The sequence below is a fragment of the Scardinius erythrophthalmus genome (genome assembly GCF_964197995.2).
Source record: "Scardinius erythrophthalmus genome assembly, chromosome: 2".
Taxonomy (NCBI): Eukaryota; Metazoa; Chordata; class Actinopteri; order Cypriniformes; family Leuciscidae; genus Scardinius; species Scardinius erythrophthalmus.
The window spans coordinates 65,107,657-65,126,885 of NC_138222.1; the positions used below are offsets into that span (position 1 = coordinate 65,107,657).

Below are 19,229 nucleotides of genomic sequence, written 5' to 3' on the forward strand. Positions count from 1 at the left end.
CATCAGAGTCCGCAAAAAGAAGACCCAACACTTCATCAGCTTTATTGATGCCATTAAATAATAATAATAATAATAATAATAATAATAATAATAATAATAATAATAATAATAATTATAATTATAATAATAATAATAATAATAATAATCTAATGCAAATACTCACTGACGTTGACAACATTGCTCTGATAAAATGGCTCACTCGCACACTAGCTCCGCTTTTGTTCGCACTGATTCAATGCGCTCTAGCTCGAAGATTTTGTATAGAAGCATGACATTTTTTTTAGTCTGGGATGAAGTATGACATGTCTGGACTGTTTCCCTTTACCTCGAGTTAATGACTGCGTCGATCATGTTGGCTCTGCCCGTTACATCAGTAAATTCGACCTCTTAAAGGGGTATTGGCAGGTGCCTTTGACTAGTCGTGCGAAGGAATTATCTGCCTACGTTACGCCTGATACTTTCATGCAGTATACGGTAATGCCTTTCGGAGTTCGTAATGCACCCGCGACTTTCCAGCGACTCGTAAACCGTATACTGTATGGAATCTCAGGATGTGAGGCATATCTTGATGATGTCGTGCTGTATAGTTCCTCCTGGTCTGAGCATCTTAACCAGATTAAGGAACTTTTTCAGTCAAATCTTACAGTTAATCTCGCTAAGTCTGAATTTGCGATGGCAACCGTTACCTATTTGGGTAAGTTAGTGGGAAATGTTTGTGTAAAACCCATTGCGACTAAGGTAGAAGCCATTTGTAACTTTCCAGCTCCCACCACTTGTCGTGAATTGTGACGATTTCTCGGCATGGTGGGATATTATCAGAGTTTTTGCAAAAATTTTGCCAGTGTAGTCTCACCTCTTACCAATTTATTGAGTCCGAAGTTATCTTTTCAGTGGTCTGGGTCCTGTCAGCAGGCTTTCCAAAATTGTAAGGCTTTGCTGGAATGTGCCCCTGTTTTGACAACTCTGAATTTTGAAAAGTCTTTTAGTCTTGCAATTGATGCGAGTGCTTGTGGTGCGGGCGCTCTTCTCTTGCAGGAGAATTCGAACCAGGTTCAACATCCTGTAAGTTACTTTTCTAAGAAATTTAATTGACATCAACAGGTATATTCCACCATTAAGAAAGAAGCTCTTGCCCTAGTGTTGGCCGAACAACATTTTGAGATCAGCTTAAGCCGACGGTGTTTTCAGTGCAGTAAATGTGCCCGCTGTCCCGCGCCCACATTCACTCACAGACATGACAATCCCCACGGGGCTCGCCCCGCTCACTCTTTCTCAGCTAAGAGTTTTGAGCGCACGCAGGCTGCCCGCTGTGATCAGCGCGCCCCCCGCCTCGAACGCTGCGAGCACAGCGTCCATGTTACAGCATACCGAAGCTCTCCGGTCGCTACCATGTCGCAGCCAGAGCCCAGATCTCATTCAACCCCTAGCTATTCATGCAAGTGCATGTGCAAAGCTTCCCGGGTTTTCAGAATGGGTGCTGAACATTATAAAGAGAGGCTATTCGCTACAGATCGCTCGACGTCCCTGCCGTTATGCGGCGCGAATCGAATCTACGGTAGAAAAGGAAGTAGCACATCTACTTTGTGCCGAAATAGCGAAACTGTTGAGCACAGGGGCCGTAGAGCCTTTATCTGAAGCTCTGAGCGAAGGAGGTCTATACAGCAGATATTTTCTGGTACCGAAAAAAGACGGGGGTCTCAGACCCATTCTAGATCTAAGACAGCTGAACAAAGTGCTTTCAAAACGCCGGTTCAGAATGCTCACAACCAGGAAAATCAAGGGGACTTATAAAAAATATAAAAAGGGGACTGGTTTATGTCAATAGATCTGAAGGATACGTATTTCCAAATACAAATAGCGTCACGTCACAGGCGATTTTTGAGATTCGCTTTCGAGGGCCAGGCATATCAATATACAGTCCTCCTGTTCGGCCTGTCCCTAGCACCTCATACATTTACAATGTGCATGGACGCGGCGCTGGCACCCCTGAAACTTCGGGGCATGCGAGTTCTGAATTATTTGGACGATTGGCTTATTCTAGCTTAATCACACTCAGAGCTCGTAGAACACATGGCCATATTACTCGAACATCTCGAGAATCTGGGTCTCAAAGTCAATTGGGCGAAGAGTTCACTGCCTCCCAGTCAGGAAATATCTTTTCTGGGCACAGAACTGGACTCGCTGTCTATGACAGCACAACTATCGCCACAGCGCAGACTGAATATTCAGCCCATGAGGAAATCCTTCCGCTGCGGGTCTATAGTCCCGCTCAGAAAGTTTTCAGAGAATTCATAAGAATCACCAGGGCGGTATCAGGTCCCGAAACCTTTACAGGCTGATGGAACGCCTTCTGGTCTGGGCCCAGCACAATCTGCGCTCGCTACAAGCAGCGCATGTACCAGGTCACCTGAATATAGGACCAGACAGACTGTCCAGGAACAATGTTCCGGCAGGAGAATGGTCTCTACACCCGCAGACAGTCCAACTGCTGTGGAAGACATTCGGCAGAGCGAAGGTAGACCTGTTTGCGTCTCAAGAAAACGCTCATTGTCCGGAGTTTTTCTCCAAGAGCAGGGATTCGCTGGCCCACGTCTGGCCCCGTTGCCTGCTCTATGCTTTTCCCCCCGTATAGTCCATATAGTCTCTTCTAGAGTTCTCAACGGGCCTGAAAATTACAACCCGACCCGACCCGGCCCGTGGCTTTCAAAGCCCGGACCCGATGTAACCTGACAGACAAACATGAATTATCTGTCCGAACCCGGCCCGCGGCCCGATGCCGCGTCGGATTTTTTTTTCTCTCATACACGTATTATCATGACCAGCAGATGGGAATTCAAATCAACCTTTAATGTTCACGCCTTTTAACAATACAAACAACTGAAACAATAAACTTTAAATATATAAATAGGCTGTAGTAGCGACGGTGAATTCACCTGCGGCAAGTTTACTTCTCACCAACTCCATCTTCTTCTCCAGGCTAAAGGCGTGCACGCAGCGGTGTCAGGTCTGCCCCCGTCCCTCTCCATGATGCACGTTAGACGCAGCAGCCAGACTTTCTTTACGGTGAACAGCAGCGATGATTAATAAATGTTTTTTTTTTTTACTGAGACGAAAAGATTAAGCCCGAGGCCCGACCCGACCCGAGTCATTTGATTATATTTTTGACCCGAACCCGGCCCGAACCCGCGGGTCCCGTCGGGTTTGTCGGGCCGAACCGACCCGTTGAGAACTCTAGTCTCTTCTATATGGAAACGGAGTCTATCTATATGGATAGTTAATGCCATTGCGCTGACTTACACTTCTAAGGGCCTGCAGTGCCTGTTAGGTGTCAGAGCATGGCCTTGTTGTGGGCTAGGTCTAGTGGGATCTCCTTGCAAGATATCTGTATGGCGGCAGGCTGGGCCTCCCCGTCTACATTTATAAGGTTTTATAACCTAGAGGTTCCCGCCCTGCAGGCTAGGCTGCTCTCGGTCTCAAACAAACACAAATAGTATTGTCTGCCCCGATGCTATCGGCCCAGAATACTGTAAACTGCTCGAGCTTTGCTCGCTCGCTGACTGACTATATGTCTCTATGGGCAGTTTGTAAGACCCGTAATGTTCGTCAGTCCAGGACGAGTTTTCACCCTGACTGTATGATAAACTATTGTTATAGTAGCTCCTTATAGGACACTACTTCTTATAAGGGAATGATGCTGTTCTAGCCCCTCTTCCCAGACTCTCTGTGAGTCTCTGGTGGTCATGCACTATATGAGCCCTGGGCACCTGCCCTTGGGACTTTGGTGTTGGATCTCAGCATGCACAGTGTTCTGCACTGTGTTCCCACAGCGTCAGTCGACACAGTATGAGAGTTACTAACGTAACCTCTGTTCTCTCTAGAAGAGGGAACGAGTACTGCGTATCTGTGCCGTGCCTGCAGCACGCTCTGGTTCACTTTGGCGATGAAAAACCAGTCTATATCAGCCTTTCGAGCATATTTATAGGCTTAAGCCATGCCTGTTTCGGCGGGATATGACGCAGTTGGATAATTGGATCTGTCGTCACGAGAGGCCTCTCTCGATAGGCTGCTGCAGTTGCCGCAGGGCAGCCAATAGGCGCGCGAGCTGTCTCGCCTATGTCTGCATGCTGCCGCAACGTGTTACATTATTTCAAAATTAAGGATAATTTTTGTCTTCAATATCTCGAGAAAATGATGAATCTTTCCTACAGTGTCAGTTGACGCAGTACTCGTTCCCTCTTCTAGAGAGAACCGTGGTTACGTTAGTAGCTGAGTACGTTTCCATGATATCAAGAGTAAGAAACAGAAAGAAATATACCTAATTAATCTTTTGATCATTTTAGGGAAATATCATATTCACAAAGCAAAATTTAGTAATTCTAAACCTTCTTGTATTGCTTTTGGTAAGGAGACGGAACAATACATCAAATCCATCTATGATTCGATGACAACGCAGTGCTGAAGTGCTAACTAGTCTCTCCTTATGGAGGATCCCGTTACCACTCTACAGATAAGGTGTTGTCGGGAAAATTCGTTTAGCGTTTCTACCCCGAAGTGACAAAATAAAATAAAATAAAATTATTTATCAAAATGTATAAGACAAGTACTTTGTTTAGGCTTGGCTTGTAGGGAATTCCAAACCTGCGCACATATATTCAAACGCACATAACTATAGAACAGGGCTCCAGACTAACTTTTTTTACTAGGAGCGCTGTAGCCCCTGACTGAAAATTTTAGGAGCGCAAGCAGAAAATTTAGGGGCACACCTTAAATCAACTTGCAATGCAATTATTCAAATTTCCCCCAAAATAACTACTGACAAATTATTTAATAATAAATAGACTTATGCCTCGTTTCCACTGAGCAGTACGGTACGGTACAGAACGGTACGCATTTATTTTGCGTTAACACTATCAAAAGTTGTGAATGGTACCAAAATGCCGAACCGTACCGTACCACTTTTTAGGTACCCTTCCATTGGGGTACCTAGCACAGTGGAACGGTACTAAAAGGTGGAGCTAGACTCACTGCAGGACGTTGATTGGTTGACAGAGAATAGTCACTTGCGCGTGCTACAAGGGGAATGACAACATAAGAAGCGCCATTTTTTAATATAAAGTTTAATATAATACTACTGTTACTGTATCACGAAATGTAATTTTAAGAGTTTTTCAGGCGAGAATGTAGTTGTTTAAAGCTCAAATCTGTGGTTTATTTATAAAAAAAAAAATTCCCCCCGGTTGTGAGATCCATGCGTTCAGCGGGGCTCGGCGCTCATGTTTCCCGGCTGGATGAGCCTTTCCTCGGCTGTTCGTCGCTGACTCCGACGGTAGTGGTTAAACATAATTCGTCTTGTGTAGACCCTTTTTACAGTCTATGGTGTAGACCTAACGGGCGATCTTTGCTCTCGTGAATATATAATGAGTTCCCTGTCAATCGTTTTGGCTGAGGGCTAAGTTTAGTTTCATATTAACGTTATAGGCTATTTGTATTTAACTTAACTGTTAGCTGTTGTAATGTTAGACTAGAGCGCTGCATTTGGATATTTGACTGAATTGTTTGCTTTATTTCTTATTGTATAGCTTCTTGTACCTTTTACTTAAACTTTTATATAGGCTATTATTGATAAAACTGAAACTCGCACATGGCAAGTACAAACTTTGCGTAGGCTACTTGATATTGAGAAAAGCCTAATGTCTTCTTGTGACAAACATGTCGAGGAGCAAGAACAAGATCTGCTGCATGTCATCCATTGTAGTTTACTATGTTCTTCTTCGCGCGAAAATGACGTCGATCGAAACACCACGCCTATCAAGTAAGGGTACTGTTGGCAGTGGAAACGCTAGCCAGATCATGGTTAACAGACCCGAACCGTACCATACTGTCCCGTACCGTACCGTACTGCTCAGTGGAAACGAGGCATTAATGTACAGATATTACAATGTGCAGTTTTATTTTAAGTTCACAGGCACCAGACTAACATCTGAGGGCAGCGGCACAGTTACTACATTAAATCCGAATTCAATGGATTTCTTCACTGGATCTCCTAGTAACAGTGTCGCGTGATCGAGATCGGCCCGCAACTGGCAAGTTCGGGCTGCTGCGCTCATAGGCTGCGCCATAGATATCATATATAAACGCGTTTATATATTATATCTATGGGCTGCGCTGTCTATTATTGATCCGAACTAATAAACGGTCCGTGGAGCATAAAGGAGTAGCGCATTTTCGTTCCGCTTTCATTTTGTTTGGATTTGCTGCTCGGCAACGTTGTGGTCGCACCAGAGCGACCTAAATAAATATTTGGTCGCACCGGCAGGAAAAATGGACTCGCAGTCTGGAGCCCTGAGAACCCATTCTAAATGCGCATGTGAACACCATCAGCGTTTCTCACAGGTTCGCGTTTAAAGGGGTCATGACATTGTTTTTTTCTTTTCTTTTATTATGTTCCCTTAGGTGCAATTATAGTATTACTATAGTTTTTTGGACAAAAAACGTTTAAAATTGAGTGATTTATGACCTTTTCAAACAGTCTGTTTTGGGGGTGTTTCCCCTTTAAGAGTTCAGTGTTAACACCCACTGTTATGATTGGATAAACTGTTAACGCCCCCTTTTCAAAACGTGCAGATTTTGCAGAGCTGTGTTTGCCGTTACCATAGTAACGGGTGATGCATGCGAGGCGATTGCAATGATGTTTGAGTCGGAATCAGAGGAAACGAACCATCAACACAACTAAGAATGCATCAGCCCGTCCACATAGAAAGTGTGAAACTATTCAGTTTGACAGCCAACATCTTTTAATAGCCTACAGGGCATGAACACGACGGTCATGAAAACAATAAGTAGTCTAAACTAAGTAAAAACACGGTGATTATTCATAATGAATTAAACTGCAATTAACGTTTTTTAAAGTGTAAGTTGCAGGTTAACCACAACAGCCAATTAATGTGTAAATTAAAGTGCTCTATATGTATATATTTAATTATTTCTGTCTTAAAATGCTTTAAAGGTGCAGTGTGTGATTTTTAGCGGCATCTAGTGGTGAGATTTGCGAATTGCAACCGGTCAATAATTCGCGGCCTTTCCTTGAAATTTCAAACTCGAATGAGAGGCTACGGTGGCCGACGTAGGAAGCCGCGTCTTTTTCTGCTGCTTCTCATTCAAGTTAGTGATGAAACGCGCTCTGTAGCGCTGTCTGTTCGCTGTCGGCTACGGTAGAAACATGACGTCACGATATGTCGCCCTTCATAGAAGGGGGTGGCCGCGGTTATGTACATATAAATGACTCATTCTAAGGTAATAAAAACATAACGGTTCATTAAGTAAGGTCTTTATACACCACTGAAAACATAGTTATGGATCTTATATTGCATTTCTGTCAATAGATCCTCAGAAATATCACACATTGCACCTTTAAAATAACATTTATTGGGGTTTCTTCAAAGGTAGCGTGTTTTTTCAGTTACTGGGTGATGACGTCATAAGAGGAACTCGCAGCCCATACTCTGCTAGATTCTTACTGTATTGTGGCTATTTGGAGAACGACTGAGGATGTGGGAAACCATCAAATTCTTTATGGACCACAGCCCTACAATTTTTAACCGATCAGGCGTGAGAGAGGGGAGCCATGGCACTCAAAGAGTTATTAATGCTTGGTGTGAGGAGAATTAGTGGAGGGTTGGCCAGGTGTCGGCGAGTAACGTTAGCTACGTTAGAGCTAGTCTAGCCTGATGCAAACTTAACCCGGATAATAAGGGAACAAGCAAGTCTTTTCAAAATATTGCCGTCATGTAGAATAGCAAGGAGGGACAACGACTGAACTGAAGACATTATTTACTTACATTAAGTCAGTCCAAATCAGAGCTGTAACGTTAGAGATGCACACACTGCACAGGCATCAATCGCTAGTCTCATCGACGCCTCAAACGTCATGTAGGCCTAATACCCTTCCTCAATCCACGCGTTATCAATTTCTCACGATTTAATTAGCGATGTTTATTGTCAGAAAAGAAAAAGAGAGATCGATGTCCCCATCACTGTGTTTGTGTGGGCTATCAGCAGTGGAGAGTGTGTGCTGCCGTGAGGTGAACGCGTTTTGGAGTTTAGTGGAACAGCTGGACCCCCGACCGGCTGATCTGACGTGCCTGAACCCGTTTGTTTTGCGAATAGCTTATTCTCATTTCAGGCAGGATCACGGTCCCCTTGAAGTCAGCACACACAAGTATGTTTACAATGGAGTTATTTTATCCATAATTTTTTTTATCAAATAAAACATACAACCAACTTTTCTGAAGTTATGTAAGGCATCTATAGCTGCTAGCGTACGGTAACTCTACTAGTGAGTTCCTCTTATGACGTCACGCCCCATCTAGTGGAAGAGAGCGGGAGCGGTTAAAACCACTGTTAAAAGTGCCAACTTTTCGTATTATATCAGCATTTTTGGTATAAAAAACAATGGTGGACGGTTCTTATCTTTATGTTTAATAAACACATTGCATTACTTCGTAAAAAATTTAACCTGCAACTTACACTTTAAAAGTTTTAAAATGTAGGCTATAAGTTTTAAATAGCCCACATTACTTACAGTTTGCGTGTCGTTGTTGAGCCCAGAATAGTCCACACGACCTTATCTTATACAAAAGTTTTCTGGCAAAGCCAGTATCATACTGCGATTGTTCCCAACAGTCACTCTTTCTTGAAATGTGAAGAACACGCTTAAATTAACACTGCCGTGCCGTGACTGGGACGTCTGCAAAAAATAAACTGCATCCATCTTCCCCTGACGTCTAGATCTTTCAGCAGCGTATATTATTCAAACATGTTGTTTGTCCACAGCCAGGAACAGCACATCTGCATGACATCTCTTGTAAACAGACCCACTCGCTGCACGTCGACTGAACACATGTGAAGCGTGTGACACATGCGATGATGAAATGAGACGTAGTTATCTTGCGCTTGAAGCGTAGTTGTCTTACGCTGGAGGCAGTCATATGCAAACGACTGCTACGTCACTTCGTACCGTGACGTCACTTCATACCATGGATCCAGAACGAGCTGTATTTAGAGCTTGATTAAATAAATGATTCGTTTAGAATGGGGAGGACGTCTTAAGCTATGAAACTTGCAGGACGTTTTAAGGGTAAAAAGACCTCTTATATACCAAAAGATCAAGGCAAATTTGGTTTCTCATGTCACGACCCCTTTAAAGTCTGTGTATAGAGAATGGTGTCGTCTTAGCGGCCCCTAATTTAATAACAAATGATCGTTGCGACGGAAGCAAATCAATCAGAACTCTCATCTCTGTTACCTTAAATTATACGCGTATCTCTGTAAAGCTGCTTTGAAACAATCTACATTGTTAAAAGCGCTATATGGGCCCTATCTTGCACCCAGCTCAATTGACTTTGTACACCGCCTCCATGTATCATTCCTATTTTGCACCCGCGCAAAGCGCGTTTTCCCCTCCACAGAAGCACGTCGCTAAACTAGGGAATGAACTTGCGCTCCCAGGGCGGTTCAGCGCAAAAAAGGAGGCGTGTTCAGGCGCAAACGTTCCTTCTTGCTATTTTGCAGGTTTAATTGGTTTAATTTCACGTTACGCCCAAACCACACCTATGAATAATGAAGCGACTTCAGACCAACCCATTTTAGATTTGCGCCTGGCGCAAGAGTCATTTATCCCGCCTGGAAAATAGCAACAGAGCCAAGACCCGCCCACAAAGTTACTTGCGCTTTGCGCTTTGACAATTGCGTTTCAGATCGTTAAAATAGGGCCCTATAAATGAAGATGACTTGACTTGACTTAATAAATAAGAAGGCTGCTAAAACCATTCAGTTATGGTCTATCTTAATGTATTTATTTGAAACACCCCCTGGCTCTGCTCTTGTCAACTATTTTTTGTTATGTATTAATGACTTTATTTGTGTGTCTTACTGTTTGTATCTTAATAAAGATTTAATAAAAAAAAAAAATAAATCAAGTCCATACCGAACTCCCCGACCTAAAATGCTGTGGGTTTATTTCCTTCTCTCTGGGCCTCGAGTTAGTTTACATAGTGTATTTGCGCAGCGCATCTGTGTTGCACGTCACCACGTAGGCTCACTATTGGCCGACGCTGGTCATGTGTGTGATGCGTGATGACGTGTAACCAGGGTTGGGGAGTAACGGAATACATGTAACGGCGTTATGTAATCAGGATACAAAAATCCAGTAACTGTAATCCGTTACAGTTACGTCAGAAAACATAGTAATCAGATTATAGTTACATTTTGAAAAAAGGGGGAATACTTTCAGGATTACAATGGTTTCATTTAAAACTAAATAAATAAGTATTTTGGCATAATAACACTATATTAAGCGCTGCTTGAATACAGTAGTTCCTGGTTCTGTTGCCAGTAATGACTCACGTGTGCCACGCGCTGGTGAATGCGCAAATAACAGCTACAATCTCCTCAGACGCAGATTGAATCACTGCTGCTAGCAGAAACGATGCTGCCTGCGGGTAAAATCGCTTTTAATTCATGGAAATTCCGCTGCTATTTTGCAGAAATTAGGAGAGTAGCTTTTTTACCCAAAATGTCCTTTCTTAATCTTTTTCTCTCATAACGGGATGTTCGCTGTCTAGGTAAGGGGGAACTCCCACTGCCAACGCAACGCCCCAAGTTCAGTCAGGCAAATTTAGAAAGATCACGGGTTTAGTCAACATGCAGGGCTATTTTAAAATAAACTAATATGTAGATTGTGTAAACATTTTAAATGTTGTGTTTTTATTTTTTAGTTAAAAATTAGTTAAAAATAAAACAAAATAATCTGTAATACCATACATTAGCCACTAGATGTCTGTATAGCCCTTACATTTTTATTATTATTATAATTATTATTATTATATTAAGGTATATATATTCAGATTATTATATTATATTTAATATTATTACATTCAGGCCTGTGTGTATATTTTGCAAATATTGTACACTGGACCAAATTCTTAATAAATAAAAGGTTTTTTTTTTTTATATAATTTCTTCTTGCTTGACTTTATTTATATATGTGACCTTGAAGTAATCCAAAAGTAATCAGTTACATTACTTTCATATTATAGTACTTGGATTACGTTACTAAATACTTTTTTTATGAAGTAATTCGTAACTGTAACGGAATACATTTTTAAAGTAACCCTCCCAAGCCTGCGTATAACACAGACGCGCAGCGCAAAAACACTACGAGGCCCAGAGAGAAGGAAACGAATAGTGGAATAAAGTCGTTATTTTTGTTTGTTTTTGCGCACAAAAAGTATTCTCGTCGCTTGATAAACTTAAGATTGAGCCACTGTAGTCACTTGGACTATATTAACGATCTCTTTAATAACTTTTCTGGGCCAGCAAGTTTTGGGCCACCTAGCAGCCTATGGAGGAGTGAGACAAGGCTCAGATTTAATCAAAAATATCTTAATTTGTGTTCCGAAGATGAACGAAGGTCTTACGCGGTTGGAACAACATGAGGGTGAGTAATTACTGACAGAATTTTCATTTTTGGGTTAACTTACCCTTTAATCCGAACACAATCTTCAGTTGTAAAAACACAGGAAGTAACTCTGGCAAATATACACTACAGTCACATGTACTCTCACAAGAAACGCTTGTGACTGAAGTGGATTTTGCCTATTTGCCGGGTTCAATAAGACATTTTATTCAGTGTCCATTTCCATTAGTTTATTGAAAAGTTGCATTCAATGTTAAAGGCACAAAAATAATCCCATAGTTTCACATGGCCATATAAAGACACACTTTAGTCTCAACAGACCAATCACACATCTTGTAATAGGCTACCTGGGCCACTAGCAGATTGTAATGTTAACACAGATTACCAAACAAGTTCCAAACTGCTTTCTAATGATAAGTAGTATGTTTCTATTCCAAAGAGTTGAAGCACTCGACTCGTTAAATCACATCAAAACCAAATTTATTGTTTGAATTTCATGAAATTGCATCGTGTGTGACTGTTTTTAGAAAATATAGCATAGGCAAACACAAAACAGCCACACTCAAAAAATATATATATTGTCAAGTTTCTCTACAAAATGTTGAGTAAAAGTTAGATATGCTACTGTAGACTATAGTCACAGCATAATCACGAGCTCACGCTTATTTCTATTCCAAGCAAAGTCTAATAGATCAAGTGTCCTCGGTTTCGGTTTCGTTTTGGTCAGGTTTTCGGTGCGTCATTACTTAATTCTCTTAAAATTCAATCTCAAATACAAGTTATTGAAAACTGTACGCTAGTAACAAATGCACTAGACTAACCTGGTTGCAGTGTTGATCGAAGCTTTTCTGTATTTTGCGTCCTAATGAAAAATGAAACTGACGAATCTCGATCCACTTGAAGTCCACGAGTTGAAAAGCGCGACGATAGAAACTAAATTATAGTTAACATACGGAACTAACATATTCTATTTAGTTTTAAACCATTTTAGTAAAATAAATAAAAGCCAAACAAGGTCTAAATCGTTGAAAATTCATAAAAATGAACAACAGGAAACGTTCAATGCTCCACCCTTGAGTCCCGCTTCAAAAGAGGAAGAACAAGTCAAACCAAAACGGGGGAGGGAGAGGGGGAGGGTTAGGGTTACACTGGTGTAAACATGCAGCGAACAAATAAAGTTGTTTAAAATGTATAAAACTGTTGGATGTACTTCATTTAGAAATAACAAAGTTACAAAATAACAAAGTTACAAAAAACTGGGTCTATCTACCCAGTCAGCAGTTAATAAGTTACACTATACTGTCTAGATGAGTAAACTAGGGATTATATAACAAATACTGTGCTTTAAAGTATGCGAAGGCTGTTCACAGGATCTCCAGAATCCAGAAGCATAAATGTTCTTTTGCAAATAGCAGATCAAGCTAGGATCAAGCCTACAACGTAGGCTGCTATAGCTGTGGTAACTAGGGCAGAGCTGGCAACCCGGATGCCAAAACACTACTGACTTTGTGATTGGTAGATAGGTGGAGGGTGGGGTTTCAGGCCAAAACACAAAATGACAACATCAACATCAGTTGAGGGCTGCAACTTCACTATTTAAATGACAAAATCCTGGCCGTACTACTGTTGTCAGTGATATAAGTATTTGAAATGAACATGATTTCTTAATGTCTAGTGACATATCAGGGCCATTTTATGATTAATTGAAATACATTTCTTACATACAGCTCCTTTAACTGTAATGGCATCGATATCATGTGCATGTATAACACAAATAATCATATCACAGAATCAAAAACTAATGCTTAAAGTCCAGACATATTTTTGAGTGTTATGTAATTCTCAACAGCAGTTATCCAGTTGACTGGTGGAGACAGCCCACTCTGTCTCTCTAAGTCTGCAAAACGCATTTGGAGATTACCATCACCACAAAGACTGCGCTGCGGTGGCAGAATGTCCTCGAACTCTTGAATGACATCCTGTGACACTGGGAATCCACAATCCCCTGCATCAAACCTAAGGCCAGTCAGAAATCAAAACACTACAAGTCAACTCATTACAAATTTTAATATTAAAAACTACACAGGCTAAGGTAAAAAAAAAAGCTCATTATGCAAGTCAGTTCCCCAGCTGTAATAAAATATAATCCAACATCTCAATTTTTTAATGTTTTTTTATTTGATGACAAATCAGCCAAAGGTTGACTGAGAGGTCCTCTTCTGTTGTCAAATATGTTCATTACATTTGCCTTTACTACAAATGCACTTTGCGGTACTGAATCTGAAAAATCCACCTTTTTTGCTTTGTGCATTGTACATTTGGTATTTGTTGTGGAATGGTGTTTTTTTTTTTTTTTTTGTCTAAGAGTATCTGTATCTTTTTTTTGTAAATATCGATCTTGTTTTCTGATTTAAAATAATATGATAATCGTCAAGTGAGGGAATTGTGGAAAGGGTCCCAGTATAAATTTCTTAGACATTCTACTATACACTTCTGCATCAGCTATAGGCAATCATATAGTATGATTCAATAATGAATGATTACATTTCTGCAATAATTAATGATTACATTTAATAACGTGAAAATGCAATATGATTTGTACTGAAAATGGTCACACATTGGATGGATTAAATACGAACCTGTAAGGCAGGTGATACATTGCTTCCGGTTTACCAGAATGACAACGAGACTGACGAACAGGTCTGATGGTGTGGTTATTCCAAGGTTCTCTGTACTCATCAAAGTCCTTCTGCAAGATGCCCAAGAAGACATACCGTAGAAGGCACTTATGCTCATGGCTGCCATTGAAAAGGTGCCTCTCTCTCAGGTCACTGAAGAGCTCAATCCAGAACTGGGTCCTAACAATGAAATGACAGTATACACAATGTTTTACTTCAGTGCTGAATAAATGGTATATGGAAATGATTTCTAAAACAAATGTTTCAAACTCTTTTAAACTCTATTCCTATTTTTACAAATAATTTTAAGCATCAATGTAAATAAAACCTTATAGCATCAGGAAAAAGATTTGCATTACATTTTAGTATAGTGTTAGCCTGACTTCGTCATACTCATATTCTAGTCAGAATGTGAGTCTGAGACCGCTCCATAGAGATTTGATTATGGGGCGTGTCTCAACCGAAATAGGAAAAAAAACCTCTGCACTCAATTGGATAGACCTACAACCAGTCAGAGCAACGGAGTAAATGATGCATGTTCTTCATTCATATTTTCAACAAACAAAATGTCGTGGCTCTCTGTTCCTCTTTTAAAATGAATGCGCTGTGGATATCTTCTATAACAGACGCGATGGCGGAATCTACACATGATGTTTCATAAACAAAGTTTGGGAGGAGCATGTTTAAATAATCAATCCAATATCAACTTGTCATCAAACAATACCATGTCTAACGTTACCCTATATCAGCATGAGGAAGCATATTCACTCTGTCAACTTACCTAACACTCCTTGACAGTTTTTCAGCATCCCTCGGTCCCTCCACCAACCCGAATCCTCACTCGTCTTGTTCTCTCGCAACCAGGAACACGAGTATGGGGGGAGTATGGCTACCGAGCCCACAGCCCTCTCCTCGGACAGCACATCATATACGCATTTATTCTATCTTACTTATTTGTGTGAACTCGTGACATCTCATATAGCCTACGCATTTATTCTATCTGACTTATTTGTAAGTGTGAACTCGTGAAATCTCAATTCTCCTGCTGCAGTCGTCTTTGTTGTAAATTAATTCAAATCAAGCGCTCTTTGGTGACGTGGATGATTACGTAACCGCAGATCATCTGTCCATCACTGATTAAAGCCCGCCCTGGCAATTTGATTGCCTCAGCCTTCTAGGAGCCGAGCATAATTACTCCTCAATGGATCGAGTCCAGACCGAACTTCCCGACCAAAAAATGTTGTGGGCGGGGTTCGGGCTGGCACCCAGGCTAGTCTAGTGTTATTCTTACATAATATATGTTGTGACACAGCTTAAAGCCTCTGTCATATGACAACACACACACACAAAAAAAAAACCCACATGACTAATAAGTAGCATTACATTTTTGTTTTTGTGATTAATCTTAAAAGGCCTGTTCCTTTGCTTCCTGAAAAAGGACCACCAACATTCAATTCGTTGATTTGCAGTTGAGGTGCCATACATGTGACTGAGGGCTCCTGCAAAATCATCTGTATGCTGTGCTCTTAATGCACAGTGAATGGCTACCATAGTGCCATTTTCTGTCCCACAGTCTGTGCGAAGGCGTGCTGGAAGTCCAAAGTCTGATACACACAGCATGTAATAGTAAGCAATAATCCCTGGGTCGTTATTAGAGCTGCCACTGCTGAGCCACATCACTTTCCTAGAAAACCCATCAATGAAGCCACTAATGGCAACACCAAATGGTTTGAGCTTATCATACCCATCAACATGCCACACTTGGTTTGGTCCTGCTGTAATGTATCCTCTTCGGACAAACCTGTGTCTATGGCGAAGTTGAACTCCAGATGCATCCAGTCTGCGAATTGTATGCATTACATCATCCCTTTTAACTGTCAGGAAATATTTCTGTCGCAATGTCTGCCACAGAGCTCTGTAACCCAGAAGCTGACCTGAGCCTCTCAGTTCATGTGTAATAGCGGCATTCACAGTGTCAATGGGAGTATACTCTGTCCTCCTTGTTAGGCCAGCATTCCTTAGCCTTCTCTTCAAGGTGCTCAGACTCAGGAAAATATTATGCTTTGTTTAAAGAAAATCAAGGATCACTTCATATGTGTGGCCCTCTGAGAAATATTTATTGATAATGTCTGCCTCTGTGAGTTCAACTGACGATGTTTCTGGGCCTGAAGGGAAAAGAGAACAGCGTCATAGGAATGCAAGAATCCACAAATATAATCTTAAACATACAATTTTTTTCTGTTGGAGCCATTGTTTTGAGTTTTTGTTTATATACAGAAATGCATATTTTGGGTGTATGGAAGGTGGTGATGATGAGTTACAGGTAGCACAATGGAAGGTCAAACAAACTTTTTGACCATGCCGTGTCGAGCATGCTGTGCAGCGTATCATACAAGACTGTGCTCGTGCCCGTAGCAGTTTATCTTGAATAAAATAATTTGTTTGTTAGCAGAAAGTAGAATTTAAGTTAAGTTATTTTTCTTTTCTTTTTGTTTTGTTGTTTGCAATGCTAAATGGATTGGCATATCCAAATTTAACCAGAAGGTATGGAAAATGTGCTTATTTTACTCAAGGCAGAAGCACAAGTCAAAACCAGACTAGTAAAAAAAAATCTGTGTCTCTACAGTTTCAGCATTAACAAAGAAATAAACAGATAAAATGTTTGATGCAGTTTGAAAAGTGTATGTGATCTGCTCATTGGTGCACAAATCCAGGTACTAAAAAGGCACAAAGAACAAAAGTACAACTTGGACTGGCATTTAAGCTTACCAATTTTAATAGTTAGGCCAAATCAGAATATCTATCAATTTTAGTTCAGTAAAGTTTAGTTTAGATTTATTTAGTTCTGTATTATCATACAATTACTTGGTTCAACTTGTTAATTAAATAAACATGTGATTGAGTGTAAATGTAAAGACATCAAACATGATATTTTCTTTAACATGACTATCATTACCAATGATTTAAGCGTCCCAATTTTGTTTTGTGTTTAAGAATATTTGGTTATGCGTATATTGTGTCACTGTACTTTTTTATTTTTATAAACATGTCAGCATAAACCATTTTATGTTGCCTGAGGAACTGTGGCAAGCTTAAAACACCTTGCAGTCCTCAGTACCTGCCAGTCTTATGTTATTTGTGCCTTTTAGTGCTTGTATTTATGCATGCATCAAATTGATCAACACCTTTTCTTTGTGTTCATGCATACCCATGAAGATACAGAAATGACCTAATTCAATGTATTAAAACATATATATTAGACTAATAACTTTTAGACATGAAAGGATCAAAACTGATGAATTCTTTATCAGAATCACCTAAAAGACATGATGAAAGGGAGGAGAAACTAAAACTTGCACCTCATGTAACATGCATACTATAGCTCTCTCCTTCTGCATAGCTTTTACATGTGATAAATGTAGGGAGATAGCCAGGCTGACGGAGAAGATCTCAGAACTAGAAACATAGCAAGAGTGCAAGGGCTTTAGATACTGCTTTGGATGCGACTAGTTTAGAACACACTGTACACTGTTCGGTCCCGGCTGTAGTAGAGCCCGTGCAGCAGGCTTGGGTAACGGTGAGACGGCATAGTCGCGGGACAAAACACCACTCTTCCGTTCCGATTACCATAACAAATAAATTCTCCCCACTCAGTGAAACACCCACTGAGAATCGTGCTGAATGTGCCCTAGTTATTGCCGATTCTATTACATGGAAAATAGAGACACCAGCCACCACAGTCACGTGTTTGCCGGGAGCCAGAGCGCCTGACATCAAAGCAAATTTAAAAGTGTTGGCTAATGCTAAATGTAAATTTTCTAAGATTATTATTCACGTCGGCACTAATGATGTTCGACTTCGCCAGTCGGAGATCACCAAAATTAATGTTAAAGAGGTGTGTGAACTCGCAAGTACGATGTCAGGCACTGTAATCTGCTCTGGCCCCCTTCCTGTTCGCAGGAGTGATGAGATAGTTAGCAGACTGTAATCACTAAATGGCTGGTTGTCTAAGTGGTGTCCGCAAAATAATATAGAATTCATAGACAATTGGAAAAGTTTTTGGGGCAGACCTGACCTGTTGAAAAGAGATGGTATTCATCCCTCCTGGGATGGTGCTGCTCTTCTCTCTAGTAATATGGCACATTGTCTTAGAGCTCAAACATGACAATCTGGGGCTCAGGTCAGGAGGCAGACAGACTGGCTTAACCGACCGTCTGCTAGCGGCCTCCCGTCACCAAGGTCAGATAAATCTCATCACATAGATACTCTTTCACCTAGATATCATCATATAGCCTAGAGACTGTGTCTGTTCCCCGAATTAGGAAATATAAAACATTTCCAAACCCATCTAAGGGGAAAAATTTAATCGATGTTCAACAATTAAAAAACAGATATAATACAAATGAAAAAAATATAAAGCTTGGGTTGCTGAATATTCGATCTCATACTTCAAAAGCACTTATTGTTAATGATATGATTACAGACCATAACCTAGATGTGCTGTGTTTGACAGAAACCTGGCTAAAACAAAACGATTACATTACTTTAAATAAGTCCACCCACCAAGATTACAGTTATAAACATGAACCTCGTCTAAAAAGCAAAGGAGGTGTTGCTGTAATTTATAGTAATATTTTCATAATGACTAAGTCTAGTTTCAAATATAATTATTTTGAAGTATTGGTGCTTAATATAACAATATCTAGCGTAAAAGACAAAACGCGTTTGAGATTAGTGCTGGCTACTGTATACAGGCCACCAGGGCACCATACAGACTTTATCAAAGAATTTGCTGATTTTCTATGAGAGTTGGTATTGGCTGCAGATAAAGCCCTAATTGTTGGTGATTTTAATATACATGTAGATAATGAGAAAGATGCATTAGGATTGGCATTTAAGGACATTCTTAACTCTATTGGAGTTAGACAACACGTGTCAGGACCTACTCATTGTTGTAATCATACTCTAGATTTAATATTATCACACGGAATAGATGTGGATGCCGTTGAAATTCTGCAGCAGAGCGATGACATCTCAGATCATTATCTAGTCTCGTGTAAATTTAATTTAGCTAA

The 19,229-nt window shown here is 40.6% G+C and overlaps 1 protein-coding gene across 1 annotated transcript in view; it reads right to left on the bottom strand.

The window, feature by feature from the left end:
* LOC308686992 (uncharacterized protein) overlaps nt 1–12,582 on the bottom strand; it is a 57,786-nt gene extending 45,204 nt beyond the window's left edge. Inside the window, exon 1 of the mRNA XM_081359150.1 lies at nt 12,298–12,582. The gene's annotated coding sequence lies outside the window, so the exon portion shown is untranslated. The remainder of the gene's footprint in view (nt 1–12,297) is intronic.
* Nucleotides 12,583–19,229: the final 6,647 nt, after the last annotated feature.